This window comes from Tachypleus tridentatus, unplaced genomic scaffold (genome assembly GCF_004210375.1).
Source record: "Tachypleus tridentatus isolate NWPU-2018 unplaced genomic scaffold, ASM421037v1 Hic_cluster_2, whole genome shotgun sequence".
Classification (NCBI taxonomy): domain Eukaryota; kingdom Metazoa; phylum Arthropoda; class Merostomata; order Xiphosura; family Limulidae; genus Tachypleus; species Tachypleus tridentatus.
The window spans coordinates 20,146,697-20,164,033 of NW_027467782.1; the positions used below are offsets into that span (position 1 = coordinate 20,146,697).

At 35.3% G+C, this 17,337-nt stretch overlaps 1 long non-coding RNA gene across 3 annotated transcripts in view; it reads left to right on the forward strand.

Annotated features, from left to right (window-relative positions):
• Positions 1–17,337, forward strand: part of LOC143243091 (uncharacterized) — a 49,930-nt gene that overhangs the window by 23,660 nt on the left and 8,933 nt on the right. Inside the window, exon 4 of one of the 3 annotated variants that reach the window (XR_013023869.1) lies at positions 5,881–11,225. The exons of the other annotated variants lie outside the window; for them this stretch is intronic. This is a non-coding gene — a long non-coding RNA (uncharacterized LOC143243091). Of the gene's footprint in view, positions 1–5,880; positions 11,226–17,337 lie in introns of those variants that run through there. 3 annotated transcript variants of the gene reach the window in all.

Sequence of the window (17,337 nt, forward strand, 5' to 3'; positions counted from 1 at the left end):
CAATCTTGTATTATTTGGGGCTATGTTACAAGTTCATGAAAAATTACCACACGGAGTATTATATAGATATTAACGACTTTCAAGGTTTCTGTGTTAAATATTTTATTGTTATAGAAGAAATTCCCACCTTTTATAGTTTGGACCAACAGAAAGAATTAATTCATTGAATATTTATAAATGAAAAAACGATTTCAAATAATAGCATAAACATGGAAATGTCTGATCATGTGTCAAATATTCAACATAGTTCTTGTGAAAAGATGACTTTGTGGAGTCATGTTCAGAAAATAGAACTTTCTGTATTCCAGATACGAACTATTCAGATAATATCATCTATTCAGAAGCTTCACACGAACCATCTTCCAAAGAAAAGGTAGCCGGACAAAAACTGACAGAAAAATATGATACTCTGGGCCGAATTAATGTAGAGGAGACAGACAGAATTATCAGTTGTAGTTCTTTCGACGATACGGATTTTCGACAAGATTTAGAAGATGAATTAAATAACTTATGCAGCGAATTGACCGAACAGGACATAGCCCAAGTCGAAACGGTTTTCGTAGCCACAAAACAATTGTGTTTGTGTGCCAGTGTCTGGCCAATCTGTAGTTGAATAAACCAGAGGAAGAATGGCAGGTATCCCTGACCTGCTGTTTGATAAAGGAGAAACGAGAACACGAACTAAACGAAGACTGAAACTGGTCCTCGCCGAGAAAGGCACATGTTTCATTCTTTGGCATGATGTCATTGACAATTTGACGAACTACGAGGCCCAAGATAATACTTTTCACACCATGTTCCTTTCCACCGATCACAGCCAAATGGGTGGTTTCAGTTTCGAAAACAAAACAGTTGCCAGATAGTTTCACGAACAAGTCGATCTACTGACGTCGGGTCCTCTCAATATTTCTTTATCCGTTCCTAAAGATAAAGGGAAAAATTCCAGGAAGTTGGAAAAGTAAAGTTACCCCAAAAATGTGATATTTCTCTTCCTTGCTGTTTCGAACACGTCATAAGTATTGATATTAGAGACAAAGAGCAATTCTATACTAACCAGTTTTAGAGTAGAAATAGAAATAGGCAGCCCGTAAAAAAAGATTTGTCCTTCAAACAAATAAATTAAACTCGTCAGTAAAGAGAAATGATGCTAATCGAAGTTCAAATCTGTTGCTAACATTCGGTTTCAGAAACTAATTAAACAATCACATTTTGATCTTGTTGTTAAAGGTTTCCACATTGTCCGATGTTTCGGGGCCCAATATGGCCAGGTGGTTAAAGCGCTCGAATCGTAATCTGAGACTTGCGGTTTCGAATACCCGTCGCACCAAACAGTTTGCCATTTTAGTCCTGGAAGCGTTATAATGTGACGGTCAATCACACTATTCGTTGTTAAAAGAGTAGCCCAAGAGTTGTCGGTCAGTGGTGATAACAAGCTGCCTTCCTTCTATTCTTACACTGCCAAATTAGGGACGGCTGGTACAGTTAGCCCTCGTGTAAATGTGCGCGAAATTCGAAAAAGAAAACAAAAACCAATATTTCGTTGAAGTTTTCTATTTTTCTACCTAAAAGTTAAAGCTGAACGTTAAGGCCACTTATTAACGAGTGTTTTATATCTTGAATATTATGAAGTGTTTGTTTATTATGATTTATATGTTTATTGTAGAGCATATTCAGTGGGGGTATCCACCGTTTTGAAAGTCGATACACTTATCTCTGTCCCACTGTGGATCTTTTTATAAAGTGAATGGAGTGATTTGTTTGTTGTTAAACGCGATGTTTTGTGAAGGGCTATTTGTATGCTGCTGAAGGTTTTTAAAGTTCGAATTTTACCTTATATGTGCTATCAGAATCGTTATCACTTGCAGCATTCAAATCAATAAAGGATACATTCTACTTAAGTTGGTTACTTTTGTTGAAAACGTGCAAAGTGTCTTAGTTTTCTTTCTCTTTACACGTCCCTCCCAGTGTCACACAAGTATGTCTGCGGACTTGCACCGCTACAAACCGGGTTTCGATACCCATTGTGTTTTATTCCAAACAAGCAAGCAATTAAATCTTTAGGCGTAGTATGTGGAAAAACAAAAGAAATTTATCACGTGACTGACTGGACAGTGGTCAGCGTTCTGAACTGTGAATCGGAAGTCTTACAACTCGCGGCATGTTGCCTTAAAATCGCGCCTCGCACTTTGGGTGTGTGTCAAAAGAGCGACATTGAAATTACATTATTAGAGTGGCTCAAGGGATGGATGTTAGCGCTGTTGTAGCCACTTTAAAATTAGGGACCACTAACCCAGATAGCCCTTGTAAATATCCGAAACAAACTAAATTATTTCTTTCAGTGGCCATTCCCTACACACGTCTGGTTGTGGAGTTGATTATGCGCTTTGACCCTCACTGAGCTGAGACCCCGTTGCCTTTCGACTCTGAGATTTCACTGACCCCTATGCTTTTGGGCGAAGTCTTGATGGGAGATAAATCGCTTGAACTTGTCGGGTTTTAAAAGACTTTCATAAAAGCAGTCTTTACGTGTCAAATTGTTTGGATAGTTTTCAATAGCGGCTGTTTGAACAAGTATGCACGAAATATTTCTATTACCTAAATTACTGAGACAAAACTAGACCAGTTTGACTGTTGTCTCTTGGCGACATATATTTCATAATAGTTTTACTTTTATGAGACTTTTAATTTGTTTTAAGTTCAAATTCCTTTAGTAACAAGTTTCTCCAGTATAGCTGTTTACATGTAACACCAATCAAATATTACTTTGTTATTATATGGTTACAAGTCTTATTGTACATTGTAGGTTATTAGTGGCGTGTTAGCAGTTGTCAGGATTTTTGAGATTGGAAGAAATATTTTTATCCTGGCATTGATTACGTAAATCAAATTGTAAAAACGTTATAACATAATTGTTTAAAATTAATTGATTAAAATCAATCAAGCATGTCTTCATTCGTTGAATTTCTCTTTATTTGTTTTATTTTTGTCGTACTTTGGTCTCTCTAAGTGTTTCGGTCTCGTTCAGGCCAGTCGAGAGGTTGTACAAAGTAAATATAGGCAGCGATTATGTCTTAACTGTACTTTTCAGGTACTACTTTTGTTATCTTGGTTAAAATTCTTACACCTAGCTCCTGTCAGTACAGTTTCTAAAGAATGGCATGTGTGAGGTTGTACAAAATGAGTTGAAGCAGCGATTAGGTCTTAAATGTGTTAACTGTACTTTTCAGGTACTACTTTTGTTATCTTGGGTTAAAATCTTACACTTAGCTCCTGTCAGTAAAGTTTTAAAGATGGCTTCTATAAGGGCTGAAACTGGAAAAACAGCCAAAGAAAGCTTGTTACACCATCAAACTTTAAAAGAAATCCAAAATACTTCAGCAATCCCGTAGGTCTTCAAATTTCCAGGTCGACAGCGGTTATATGAATGCCGTAGGTGAATTTCGTTTGCTCGTCAGCTCATCGTTGTACAAACGGTTTCTTTAACGACACTATAATAAACATGAAATGTAACTGATTTTACTCGCTGGTTTTAGGCAGAAATATATAATTGCTCAATATGATAAAATCAGTTGGACTAACGGTTGTGCTCACTTGTCTCTTGTTAAATGCAAAGCTGCATAACGGACTATATTTGACTGTGCCCATCGCTTATCGAACTCCGATTTTATCTTGATGAGCCTGTAAGATTACTTCTGTGTTAGCGAGAGCCCCCCATGCTTGTGGACAGTGTAAGAACTTGAAGACTATGTTAATATAAGCCTTTACCTCGTGCAACTAACTATTCACGTAATGTAATATACATCTTCGAGAGAATTTTGTGAACTTGTCTGGGAGCTGTAAATTCGAATAACCCTTCAGTGTCATATAATCAAGGTATTTAAGTTGTACCTGTAAAAAAAAGAAGGGCTGGCGAAACGACAAGTAAGTAACTGAACAGGAATATTAAACAAATATTTGGAAGTACTTACTTGGATTGGAAAAGTTGTTTCTATCTTATATGGAACGTGAACTAGAAGATAGGTGTTAACCTTAAAGTTGATTTGGCTCTAATAACGTCAACAAAAAACTCATTGAACGTTTGAAACCTGTGTCACACGAATATCGCTGTCGTGCAAGATTCGAATCTTCGTTCCAGACTTTTCTTCAAAACCAGCAGTTAACGTGAATTATTTTTCGTATTTAATCAGCTATAACAGGAATAATTATGTGGATACAGATAATTAAGATTTATTTCCTTTTGTTTAAAATCGTAATTCTATTTTCTGATATCTTTGTACCGATATCGCCTTGAAAACATACTGTTTATCAGTATTGTAGGGTCAATACTAACTAACTCTTACTGTTATTTTTAGCCGCGGCATAGCGGCTCGGAGAACAGTTCTGAGTTGCTGTTGTTTTTCTTAAGCCAAACGTTTAACTCCCAGCTCCGTCATTTCTTGATGTATTTGAGATTTAATTGCAGTTTTGAACTCAGAAGGTCAAACCCTTTCGACTGACGTATTTGGTAACGTCTAAAGTCTAGTAGATGGATTTACTCTAATCGTGCCTAAAAGAATTTCTGTTTGAGGGTAGGCTGGTAGGTAACGTGCTGAGTAATAAAGTTGAATCGGGTTGTATGCTTAGTATTGCCTGTAAAGAAAATATAGCTAATAAATAGACTAGTAGAATATCCGTGTTTAAAAGTGTTCCAAGTGTTGTGGATATTAAAGATTCCTTCTTATTTATTTTAGTAACCTTTAATTTTTAGGAGCAGTTCAATAACGCAATAAGTTATTCGTAGCGTACTAGGTTGATACTGTATTTCCTGCTTATCCTAGAATTTCCAGTTCATCAATTCGAAAATAAATATTGGGTTATTACAAATGGTTACCATTGTTGTTTGTTATTAAACACAAAAATTCACAAAGGGCTATCTGTGTTCTGCCCACCATGGGTATCAAAACCCGGTTTCTTGTGGTATAAGTCCGCCGACATACCACTGTGCTACTGGGGGAATCACAGAGGGTTCTTGCCTTCATAATATTTATCTTTTGCCATTACTAGAAAAACATACAATGACTTCAGAATATTTTTCACGGTATCACTGATTATTAGATACCACTTAGGAGAGCTAATTATTCGAATATTTTAGAATAAGCCTTTGTTTACAGTTATAACTCTTGAGTGTAAGTTATGGAACAGGCTTTTCATTACAGTTATAGCTTTGAAGATGAGTTATCATTTCGAGAATGATACCTGTAATATTACCCCACCTTTAAATAATGTAAAAACGTCATTTGTTATGAACATTTATTCACAATAAAAAAGAATACAACATTAAAATCTTTGCAACTTCTCTTTGTTGACATGAAAATGACATAAGAATGTCGAAATGTTGTTCTTCACTTTACTTTACTTAAAGTTTCAATACTCGTACCAGCCATCTTGATAATACATTTTTACTTCAAGTGGGTTTTTCGTTAGCACAGACAATAAATATTTATTAAAAACAGGACTAGCCATAAAAAGATTTCACATATGTTTCGGTATATGTGTAAAGTATTGTAACATTGTATTAATTTCAATCGTAAATACTCTATTTTATTACAGATATTAGAGAAGCCTATTTTTCAGAAAGTTAGTGTTAAAATTCCGTAGTTTTTAATGTCGATAATGATTTCAGAGATATAACATGAAATAATTCAGAAATGAAATAAATTTTATAATATTGTTCAGATTGTTGGTACAAAATAAATTTCTGTTTAAAATTAACTTTACTAGAGTGTTGCTTCATACAGGTTCACATAAACCTCGTTCATGCGAATGAATATAAATAATTTGTGTATCTGGTAAAAATAAAAATAAAATTTATTTACTGTTGCGTTTTTTTATTATTTACAGGGAGAAAAAAAAACAATCTTGTATTATTTGGGGGCTATGTTACAAGTTCATGAAAAAATTACCACACGGAGTATTATATAGATATTAACGACTTTCAAGGTTTCTGTGTTAAATATTTTATTGTTATAGAAGAAATTCCCACCTTTTATAGTTTGGACCAACAGAAAGAATTAATTCATTGAATATTTATAAATGAAAAAACGATTTCAAATAATAGCATAAACATGGAAATGTCTGATCATGTGTCAAATATTCAACATAGTTCTTGTGAAAAGATGACTTTGTGGAGTCATGTTCAGAAAATAGAACTTTCTGTATTCCAGATACGAACTATTCAGATAATATCATCTATTCAGAAGCTTCACACGAACCATCTTCCAAAGAAAAGGTAGCCGGACAAAAACTGACAGAAAAATATGATACTCTGGGCCGAATTAATGTAGAGGAGACAGACAGAATTATCAGTTGTAGTTCTTTCGACGATACGGATTTTCGACAAGATTTAGAAGATGAATTAAATAACTTATGCAGCGAATTGACCGAACAGGACATAGCCCAAGTCGAAACGGTTTTCGTAGCCACAAAACAATTGTGTTTGTGTGCCAGTGTCTGGCCAATCTGTAGTTGAATAAACCAGAGGAAGAATGGCAGGTATCCCTGACCTGCTGTTTGATAAAGGAGAAACGAGAACACGAACTAAACGAAGACTGAAACTGGTCCTCGCCGAGAAAGGCACATGTTTCATTCTTTGGCATGATGTCATTGACAATTTGACGAACTACGAGGCCCAAGATAATACTTTTCACACCATGTTCCTTTCCACCGATCACAGCCAAATGGGTGGTTTCAGTTTCGAAAACAAAACAGTTGCCAGATAGTTTCACGAACAAGTCGATCTACTGACGTCGGGTCCTCTCAATATTTCTTTATCCGTTCCTAAAGATAAAGGGAAAAATTCCAGGAAGTTGGAAAAGTAAAGTTACCCCAAAATGTGATATTTCTCTTCCTTGCTGTTTCGAACACGTCATAAGTATTGATATTAGAGACAAAGAGCAATTCTATACTAACCAGTTTTAGAGTAGAAATAGAAATAGGCAGCCCGTAAAAAAAGATTTGTCCTTCAAACAAATAAATTAAACTCGTCAGTAAAGAGAAATGATGCTAATCGAAGTTCAAATCTGTTGCTAACATTCGGTTTCAGAAACTAATTAAACAATCACATTTTGATCTTGTTGTTAAAGGTTTCCACATTGTCCGATGTTTCGGGGCCCAATATGGCCAGGTGGTTAAAGCGCTCGAATCGTAATCTGAGACTTGCGGTTTCGAATACCCGTCGCACCAAACAGTTTGCCATTTTAGTCCTGGAAGCGTTATAATGTGACGGTCAATCACACTATTCGTTGTTAAAAGAGTAGCCCAAGAGTTGTCGGTCAGTGGTGATAACAAGCTGCCTTCCTTCTATTCTTACACTGCCAAATTAGGGACGGCTGGTACAGTTAGCCCTCGTGTAAATGTGCGCGAAATTCGAAAAAGAAAACAAAAACCAATATTTCGTTGAAGTTTTCTATTTTTCTACCTAAAAGTTAAAGCTGAACGTTAAGGCCACTTATTAACGAGTGTTTTATATCTTGAATATTATGAAGTGTTTGTTTATTATGATTTATATGTTTATTGTAGAGCATATTCAGTGGGGGTATCCACCGTTTTGAAAGTCGATACACTTATCTCTGTCCCACTGTGGATCTTTTATAAAGTGAATGGAGTGATTTGTTTGTTGTTAAACGCGATGTTTTGTGAAGGGCTATTTGTATGCTGCTGAAGGTTTTTAAAGTTCGAATTTTACCTTATATGTGCTATCAGAATCGTTATCACTTGCAGCATTCAAATCAATAAAGGATACATTCTACTTAAGTTGGTTACTTTTGTTGAAAACGTGCAAAGTGTCTTAGTTTTCTTTCTCTTTACACGTCCCTCCCAGTGTCACACAAGTATGTCTGCGGACTTGCACCGCTACAAACCGGGTTTCGATACCCATTGTGTTTTATTCCAAACAAGCAAGCAATTAAATCTTTAGGCGTAGTATGTGGAAAAAACAAAAGAAATTTATCACGTGACTGACTGGACAGTGGTCAGCGTTCTGAACTGTGAATCGGAAGTCTTACAACTCGCGGCATGTTGCCTTAAAATCGCGCCTCGCACTTTGGGTGTGTGTCAAAAGAGCGACATTGAAATTACATTATTAGAGTGGCTCAAGGGATGGATGTTAGCGCTGTTGTAGCCACTTTAAAATTAGGGACCACTAACCCAGATAGCCCTTGTAAATATCCGAAACAAACTAAATTATTTCTTTCAGTGGCCATTCCCTACACACGTCTGGTTGTGGAGTTGATTATGCGCTTTGACCCTCACTGAGCTGAGACCCCGTTGCCTTTCGACTCTGAGATTTCACTGACCCCTATGCTTTTGGGCGAAGTCTTGATGGGAGATAAATCGCTTGAACTTGTCGGATTTTAAAAGACTTTCATAAAAGCAGTCTTTACGTGTCAAATTGTTTGGATAGTTTTCAATAGCGGCTGTTTGAACAAGTATGCACGAAATATTTCTATTACCTAAATTACTGAGACAAAACTAGACCAGTTTGACTGTTGTCTCTTGGCGACATATATTTCATAATAGTTTTTACTTTTATGAGACTTTTTAATTTGTTTTAAGTTCAAATTCCTTTAGTAACAAGTTTCTCCAGTATAGCTGTTTACATGTAACACCAATCAAATATTACTTTGTTATTATATGGTTACAAGTCTTATTGTACATTGTAGGTTATTAGTGGCGTGTTAGCAGTTGTCAGGATTTTTGAGATTGGAAGAAATATTTTTATCCTGGCATTGATTACGTAAATCAAATTGTAAAAACGTTATAACATAATTGTTTAAAATTAATTGATTAAAATCAATCAAGCATGTCTTCATTCGTTGAATTTCTCTTTATTTGTTTTATTTTTGTCGTACTTTGGTCTCTCTAAGTGTTTCGGTCTCGTTCAGGCCAGTCGAGAGGTTGTACAAAGTAAATATAGGCAGCGATTATGTCTTAACTGTACTTTTCAGGTACTACTTTTTGTTATCTTGGTTAAAAATTCTTACACCTAGCTCCTGTCAGTACAGTTTCTAAAGAATGGCATGTGTGAGGTTGTACAAAATGAGTTGAAGCAGCGATTAGGTCTTAAATGTGTTAACTGTACTTTTCAGGTACTACTTTTTGTTATCTTGGGTTAAAAATCTTACACTTAGCTCCTGTCAGTAAAGTTTTAAAGATGGCTTCTATAAGGGCTGAAACTGGAAAAACAGCCAAAGAAAGCTTGTTACACCATCAAACTTTAAAAGAAATCCAAAATACTTCAGCAATCCCGTAGGTCTTCAAATTTCCAGGTCGATAGCGGTTATATGAATGCCGTAGGTGAATTTCGTTTGCTCGTCAGCTCATCGTTGTACAAACGGTTTCTTTAACGACACTATAATAAACATGAAATGTAACTGATTTTACTCGCTGGTTTTAGGCAGAAATATATAATTGCTCAATATGATAAAATCAGTTGGACTAACGGTTGTGCTCACTTGTCTCTTGTTAAATGCAAAGCTGCATAACGGACTATATTTGACTGTGCCCATCGCTTATCGAACTCCGATTTTATCTTGATGAGCCTGTAAGATTACTTCTGTGTTAGCGAGAGCCCCCCATGCTTGTGGACAGTGTAAGAACTTGAAGACTATGTTAATATAAGCCTTTACCTCGTGCAACTAACTATTCACGTAATGTAATATACATCTTCGAGAGAATTTTGTGAACTTGTCTGGGAGCTGTAAATTCGAATAACCCTTCAGTGTCATATAATCAAGGTATTTAAGTTGTACCTGTAAAAAAAAAGAAGGGCTGGCGAAACGACAAGTAAGTAACTGAACAGGAATATTAAACAAATATTTGGAAGTACTTACTTGGATTGGAAAAGTTGTTTCTATCTTATATGGAACGTGAACTAGAAGATAGGTGTTAACCTTAAAGTTGATTTGGCTCTAATAACGTCAACAAAAAACTCATTGAACGTTTGAAACCTGTGTCACACGAATATCGCTGTCGTGCAAGATTCGAATCTTCGTTCCAGACTTTTCTTCAAAACCAGCAGTTAACGTGAATTATTTTTCGTATTTAATCAGCTATAACAGGAATAATTATGTGGATACAGATAATTAAGATTTATTTCCCTTTTGTTTAAAATCGTAATTCTATTTTCTGATATCTTTGTACCGATATCGCCTTGAAAACATACTGTTTATCAGTATTGTAGGGTCAATACTAACTAACTCTTACTGTTATTTTTAGCCGCGGCATAGCGGCTCGGAGAACAGTTCTGAGTTGCTGTTGTTTTTCTTTAAGCCAAACGTTTAACTCCCAGCTCCGTCATTTCTTGATGTATTTGAGATTTAATTGCAGTTTTGAACTCAGAAGGTCAAACCCTTTCGACTGACGTATTTGGTAACGTCTAAAGTCTAGTAGATGGATTTACTCTAATCGTGCCTAAAAGAATTTCTGTTTGAGGGTAGGCTGGCAGGTAACGTGCTGAGTAATAAAGTTGAATCGGGTTGTATGCTTAGTATTGCCTGTAAAGAAAATATAGCTAATAAATAGACTAGTAGAATATCCGTGTTTAAAAGTGTTCCAAGTGTTGTGGATATTAAAGATTCCTTCTTATTTATTTTAGTAACCTTTAATTTTTAGGAGCAGTTCAATAACGCAATAAGTTATTCGTAGCGTACTAGGTTGATACTGTATTTCCTGCTTATCCTAGAATTTCCAGTTCATCAATTCGAAAATAAATATTGGGTTATTACAAATGGTTACCATTGTTGTTTGTTATTAAACACAAAAATTCACAAAGGGCTATCTGTGTTCTGCCCACCATGGGTATCAAAACCCGGTTTCTTGTGGTATAAGTCCGCCGACATACCACTGTGCTACTGGGGGGAATCACAGAGGGTTCTTGCCTTCATAATATTTATCTTTTGCCATTACTAGAAAAACATACAATGACTTCAGAATATTTTTCACGGTATCACTGATTATTAGATACCACTTAGGAGAGCTAATTATTCGAATATTTTAGAATAAGCCTTTGTTTACAGTTATAACTCTTGAGTGTAAGTTATAGAACAGGCTTTTCATTACAGTTATAGATTTGAAGATGAGTTATCATTTCGAGAATGATACCTGTAATATTACCCCACCTTTAAATAATGTAAAAACGTCATTTGTTATGAACATTTATTCACAATAAAAAGAATACAACATTAAAATCTTTGCAACTTCTCTTTGTTGACATGAAAATGACATAAGAATGTCGAAATGTTGTTCTTCACTTTACTTTACTTAAAGTTTCAATACTCGTACCAGCCATCTTGATAATACATTTTTACTTCAAGTGGATTTTTCGTTAGCACAGACAATAAATATTTATTAAAAACAGGACTAGCCATAAAAAGATTTCACATATGTTTCGGTATCTGTGTAAAGTATTGTAACATTGTATTAATTTCAATCGTAAATACTCTATTTTATTACAGATATTAGAGAAGCCTATTTTTCAGAAAGTTAGTGTTAAAATTCCGTAGTTTTTTAATGTCGATAATGATTTCAGAGATATAACATGAAATAATTCAGAAATGAAATAAATTTTATAATATTGTTCAGATTGTTGGTACAAAATAAATTTCTGTTTAAAATTAACTTTACTAGAGTGTTGCTTCATACAGGTTCACATAAACCTCGTTCATGCGAATGAATATAAATAATTTGTGTATCTGGTAAAAATAAAAATAAAATTTATTTACTGTTGCGTTTTTTATTATTTACAGGGAGAAAAAAAAACAATCTTGTATTATTTGGGGCTATGTTACAAGTTCATGAAAAATTACCACACGGAGTATTATATAGATATTAACGACTTTCAAGGTTTCTGTGTTAAATATTTTATTGTTATAGAAGAAATTCCCACCTTTTATAGTTTGGACCAACAGAAAGAATTAATTCATTGAATATTTATAAATGAAAAAACGATTTCAAATAATAGCATAAACATGGAAATGTCTGATCATGTGTCAAATATTCAACATAGTTCTTGTGAAAAGATGACTTTGTGGAGTCATGTTCAGAAAATAGAACTTTCTGTATTCCAGATACGAACTATTCAGATAATATCATCTATTCAGAAGCTTCACACGAACCATCTTCCAAAGAAAAGGTAGCCGGACAAAAACTGACAGAAAAATATGATACTCTGGGCCGAATTAATGTAGAGGAGACAGACAGAATTATCAGTTGTAGTTCTTTCGACGATACGGATTTTCGACAAGATTTAGAAGATGAATTAAATAACTTATGCAGCGAATTGACCGAACAGGACATAGCCCAAGTCGAAACGGTTTTTCGTAGCCACAAAACAATTGTGTTTGTGTGCCAGTGTCTGGCCAATCTGTAGTTGAATAAACCAGAGGAAGAATGGCAGGTATCCCTGACCTGCTGTTTGATAAAGGAGAAACGAGAACACGAACTAAACGAAGACTGAAACTGGTCCTCGCCGAGAAAGGCACATGTTTCATTCTTTGGCATGATGTCATTGACAATTTGACGAACTACGAGGCCCAAGATAATACTTTTCACACCATGTTCCTTTCCACCGATCACAGCCAAATGGGTGGTTTCAGTTTCGAAAACAAAACAGTTGCCAGATAGTTTCACGAACAAGTCGATCTACTGACGTCGGGTCCTCTCAATATTTCTTTATCCGTTCCTAAAGATAAAGGGAAAAATTCCAGGAAGTTGGAAAAAGTAAAGTTACCCCAAAAATGTGATATTTCTCTTCCTTGCTGTTTCGAACACGTCATAAGTATTGATATTAGAGACAAAGAGCAATTCTATACTAACCAGTTTTAGAGTAGAAATAGAAATAGGCAGCCCGTAAAAAAAAGATTTGTCCTTCAAACAAATAAATTAAACTCGTCAGTAAAGAGAAATGATGCTAATCGAAGTTCAAATCTGTTGCTAACATTCGGTTTCAGAAACTAATTAAACAATCACATTTTGATCTTGTTGTTAAAGGTTTCCACATTGTCCGATGTTTCGGGGCCCAATATGGCCAGGTGGTTAAAGCGCTCGAATCGTAATCTGAGACTTGCGGTTTCGAATACCCGTCGCACCAAACAGTTTGCCATTTTAGTCCTGGAAGCGTTATAATGTGACGGTCAATCACACTATTCGTTGTTAAAAGAGTAGCCCAAGAGTTGTCGGTCAGTGGTGATAACAAGCTGCCTTCCTTCTATTCTTACACTGCCAAATTAGGGACGGCTGGTACAGTTAGCCCTCGTGTAAATGTGCGCGAAATTCGAAAAAGAAAACAAAAACCAATATTTCGTTGAAGTTTTCTATTTTTCTACCTAAAAGTTAAAGCTGAACGTTAAGGCCACTTATTAACGAGTGTTTTATATCTTGAATATTATGAAGTGTTTGTTTATTATGATTTATATGTTTATTGTAGAGCATATTCAGTGGGGGTATCCACCGTTTTGAAAGTCGATACACTTATCTCTGTCCCACTGTGGATCTTTTATAAAGTGAATGGAGTGATTTGTTTGTTGTTAAACGCGATGTTTTGTGAAGGGCTATTTGTATGCTGCTGAAGGTTTTTAAAGTTCGAATTTTACCTTATATGTGCTATCAGAATCGTTATCACTTGCAGCATTCAAATCAATAAAGGATACATTCTACTTAAGTTGGTTACTTTTGTTGAAAACGTGCAAAGTGTCTTAGTTTTCTTTCTCTTTACACGTCCCTCCCAGTGTCACACAAGTATGTCTGCGGACTTGCACCGCTACAAACCGGGTTTCGATACCCATTGTGTTTTATTCCAAACAAGCAAGCAATTAAATCTTTAGGCGTAGTATGTGGAAAAAACAAAAGAAATTTATCACGTGACTGACTGGACAGTGGTCAGCGTTCTGAACTGTGAATCGGAAGTCTTACAACTCGCGGCATGTTGCCTTAAAATCGCGCCTCGCACTTTGGGTGTGTGTCAAAAGAGCGACATTGAAATTACATTATTAGAGTGGCTCAAGGGATGGATGTTAGCGCTGTTGTAGCCACTTTAAAATTAGGGACCACTAACCCAGATAGCCCTTGTAAATATCCGAAACAAACTAAATTATTTCTTTCAGTGGCCATTCCCTACACACGTCTGGTTGTGGAGTTGATTATGCGCTTTGACCCTCACTGAGCTGAGACCCCGTTGCCTTTCGACTCTGAGATTTCACTGACCCCTATGCTTTTGGGCGAAGTCTTGATGGGAGATAAATCGCTTGAACTTGTCGGATTTTAAAAGACTTTCATAAAAGCAGTCTTTACGTGTCAAATTGTTTGGATAGTTTTCAATAGCGGCTGTTTGAACAAGTATGCACGAAATATTTCTATTACCTAAATTACTGAGACAAAACTAGACCAGTTTGACTGTTGTCTCTTGGCGACATATATTTCATAATAGTTTTACTTTTATGAGACTTTTAATTTGTTTTAAGTTCAAATTCCTTTAGTAACAAGTTTCTCCAGTATAGCTGTTTACATGTAACACCAATCAAATATTACTTTGTTATTATATGGTTACAAGTCTTATTGTACATTGTAGGTTATTAGTGGCGTGTTAGCAGTTGTCAGGATTTTGAGATTGGAAGAAATATTTTTATCCTGGCATTGATTACGTAAATCAAATTGTAAAACGTTATAACATAATTGTTTAAAATTAATTGATTAAAATCAATCAAGCATGTCTTCATTCGTTGAATTTCTCTTTATTTGTTTTATTTTTGTCGTACTTTGGTCTCTCTAAGTGTTTCGGTCTCGTTCAGGCCAGTCGAGAGGTTGTACAAAGTAAATATAGGCAGCGATTATGTCTTAACTGTACTTTTCAGGTACTACTTTTGTTATCTTGGTTAAAATTCTTACACCTAGCTCCTGTCAGTACAGTTTCTAAAGAATGGCATGTGTGAGGTTGTACAAAATGAGTTGAAGCAGCGATTAGGTCTTAAATGTGTTAACTGTACTTTTCAGGTACTACTTTTGTTATCTTGGGTTAAAATCTTACACTTAGCTCCTGTCAGTAAAGTTTTAAAGATGGCTTCTATAAGGGCTGAAACTGGAAAAACAGCCAAAGAAAGCTTGTTACACCATCAAACTTTAAAAGAAATCCAAAATACTTCAGCAATCCCGTAGGTCTTCAAATTTCCAGGTCGACAGCGGTTATATGAATGCCGTAGGTGAATTTCGTTTGCTCGTCAGCTCATCGTTGTACAAACGGTTTCTTTAACGACACTATAATAAACATGAAATGTAACTGATTTTACTCGCTGGTTTTAGGCAGAAATATATAATTGCTCAATATGATAAAATCAGTTGGACTAACGGTTGTGCTCACTTGTCTCTTGTTAAATGCAAAGCTGCATAACGGACTATATTTGACTGTGCCCACCGCTTATCGAACTCCGATTTTATCTTGATGAGCCTGTAAGATTACTTCTGTGTTAGCGAGAGCCCCATGCTTGTGGACAGTGTAAGAACTTGAAGACTATGTTAATATAAGCCTTTACCTCGTGCAACTAACTATTCACGTAATGTAATATACATCTTCGAGAGAATTTTGTGAACTTGTCTGGGAGCTGTAAATTCGAATAACCCTTCAGTGTCATATAATCAAGGTATTTAAGTTGTACCTGTAAAAAAAAGAAGGGCTGGCGAAACGACAAGTAAGTAACTGAACAGGAATATTAAACAAATATTTGGAAGTACTTACTTGGATTGGAAAAGTTGTTTCTATCTTATATGGAACGTGAACTAGAAGATAGGTGTTAACCTTAAAGTTGATTTGGCTCTAATAACGTCAACAAAAAACTCATTGAACGTTTGAAACCTGTGTCACACGAATATCGCTGTCGTGCAAGATTCGAATCTTCGTTCCAGACTTTTCTTCAAAACCAGCAGTTAACGTGAATTATTTTTCGTATTTAATCAGCTATAACAGGAATAATTATGTGGATACAGATAATTAAGATTTATTTCCTTTTGTTTAAAATCGTAATTCTATTTTCTGATATCTTTGTACCGATATCGCCTTGAAAACATACTGTTTATCAGTATTGTAGGGTCAATACTAACTAACTCTTACTGTTATTTTTAGCCGCGGCATAGCGGCTCGGAGAACAGTTCTGAGTTGCTGTTGTTTTTCTTTAAGCCAAACGTTTAACTCCCAGCTCCGTCATTTCTTGATGTATTTGAGATTTAATTGCAGTTTTGAACTCAGAAGGTCAAACCCTTTCGACTGACGTATTTGGTAACGTCTAAAGTCTAGTAGATGGATTTACTCTAATCGTGCCTAAAAGAATTTCTGTTTGAGGGTAGGCTGGTAGGTAACGTGCTGAGTAATAAAGTTGAATCGGGTTGTATGCTTAGTATTGCCTGTAAAGAAAATATAGCTAATAAATAGACTAGTAGAATATCCGTGTTTAAAAGTGTTCCAAGTGTTGTGGATATTAAAGATTCCTTCTTATTTATTTTAGTAACCTTTAATTTTTAGGAGCAGTTCAATAACGCAATAAGTTATTCGTAGCGTACTAGGTTGATACTGTATTTCCTGCTTATCCTAGAATTTCCAGTTCATCAATTCGAAAATAAATATTGGGTTATTACAAATGGTTACCATTGTTGTTTGTTATTAAACACAAAAATTCACAAAGGGCTATCTGTGTTCTGCCCACCATGGGTATCAAAACCCGGTTTCTTGTGGTATAAGTCCGCCGACATACCACTGTGCTACTGGGGGAATCACAGAGGGTTCTTGCCTTCATAATATTTATCTTTTGCCATTACTAGAAAAACATACAATGACTTCAGAATATTTTTCACGGTATCACTGATTATTAGATACCACTTAGGAGAGCTAATTATTCGAATATTTTAGAATAAGCCTTTGTTTACAGTTATAACTCTTGAGTGTAAGTTATAGAACAGGCTTTTCATTACAGTTATAGCTTTGAAGATGAGTTATCATTTCGAGAATGATACCTGTAATATTACCCCACCTTTAAATAATGTAAAAACGTCATTTGTTATGAACATTTATTCACAATAAAAAGAATACAACATTAAAATCTTTGCAACTTCTCTTTGTTGACATGAAAATGACATAAGAATGTCGAAATGTTGTTCTTCACTTTACTTTACTTAAAGTTTCAATACTCGTACCAGCCATCTTGATAATACATTTTTACTTCAAGTGGGTTTTTCGTTAGCACAGACAATAAATATTTATTAAAAACAGGACTAGCCATAAAAAGATTTCACATATGTTTCGGTATCTGTGTAAAGTAT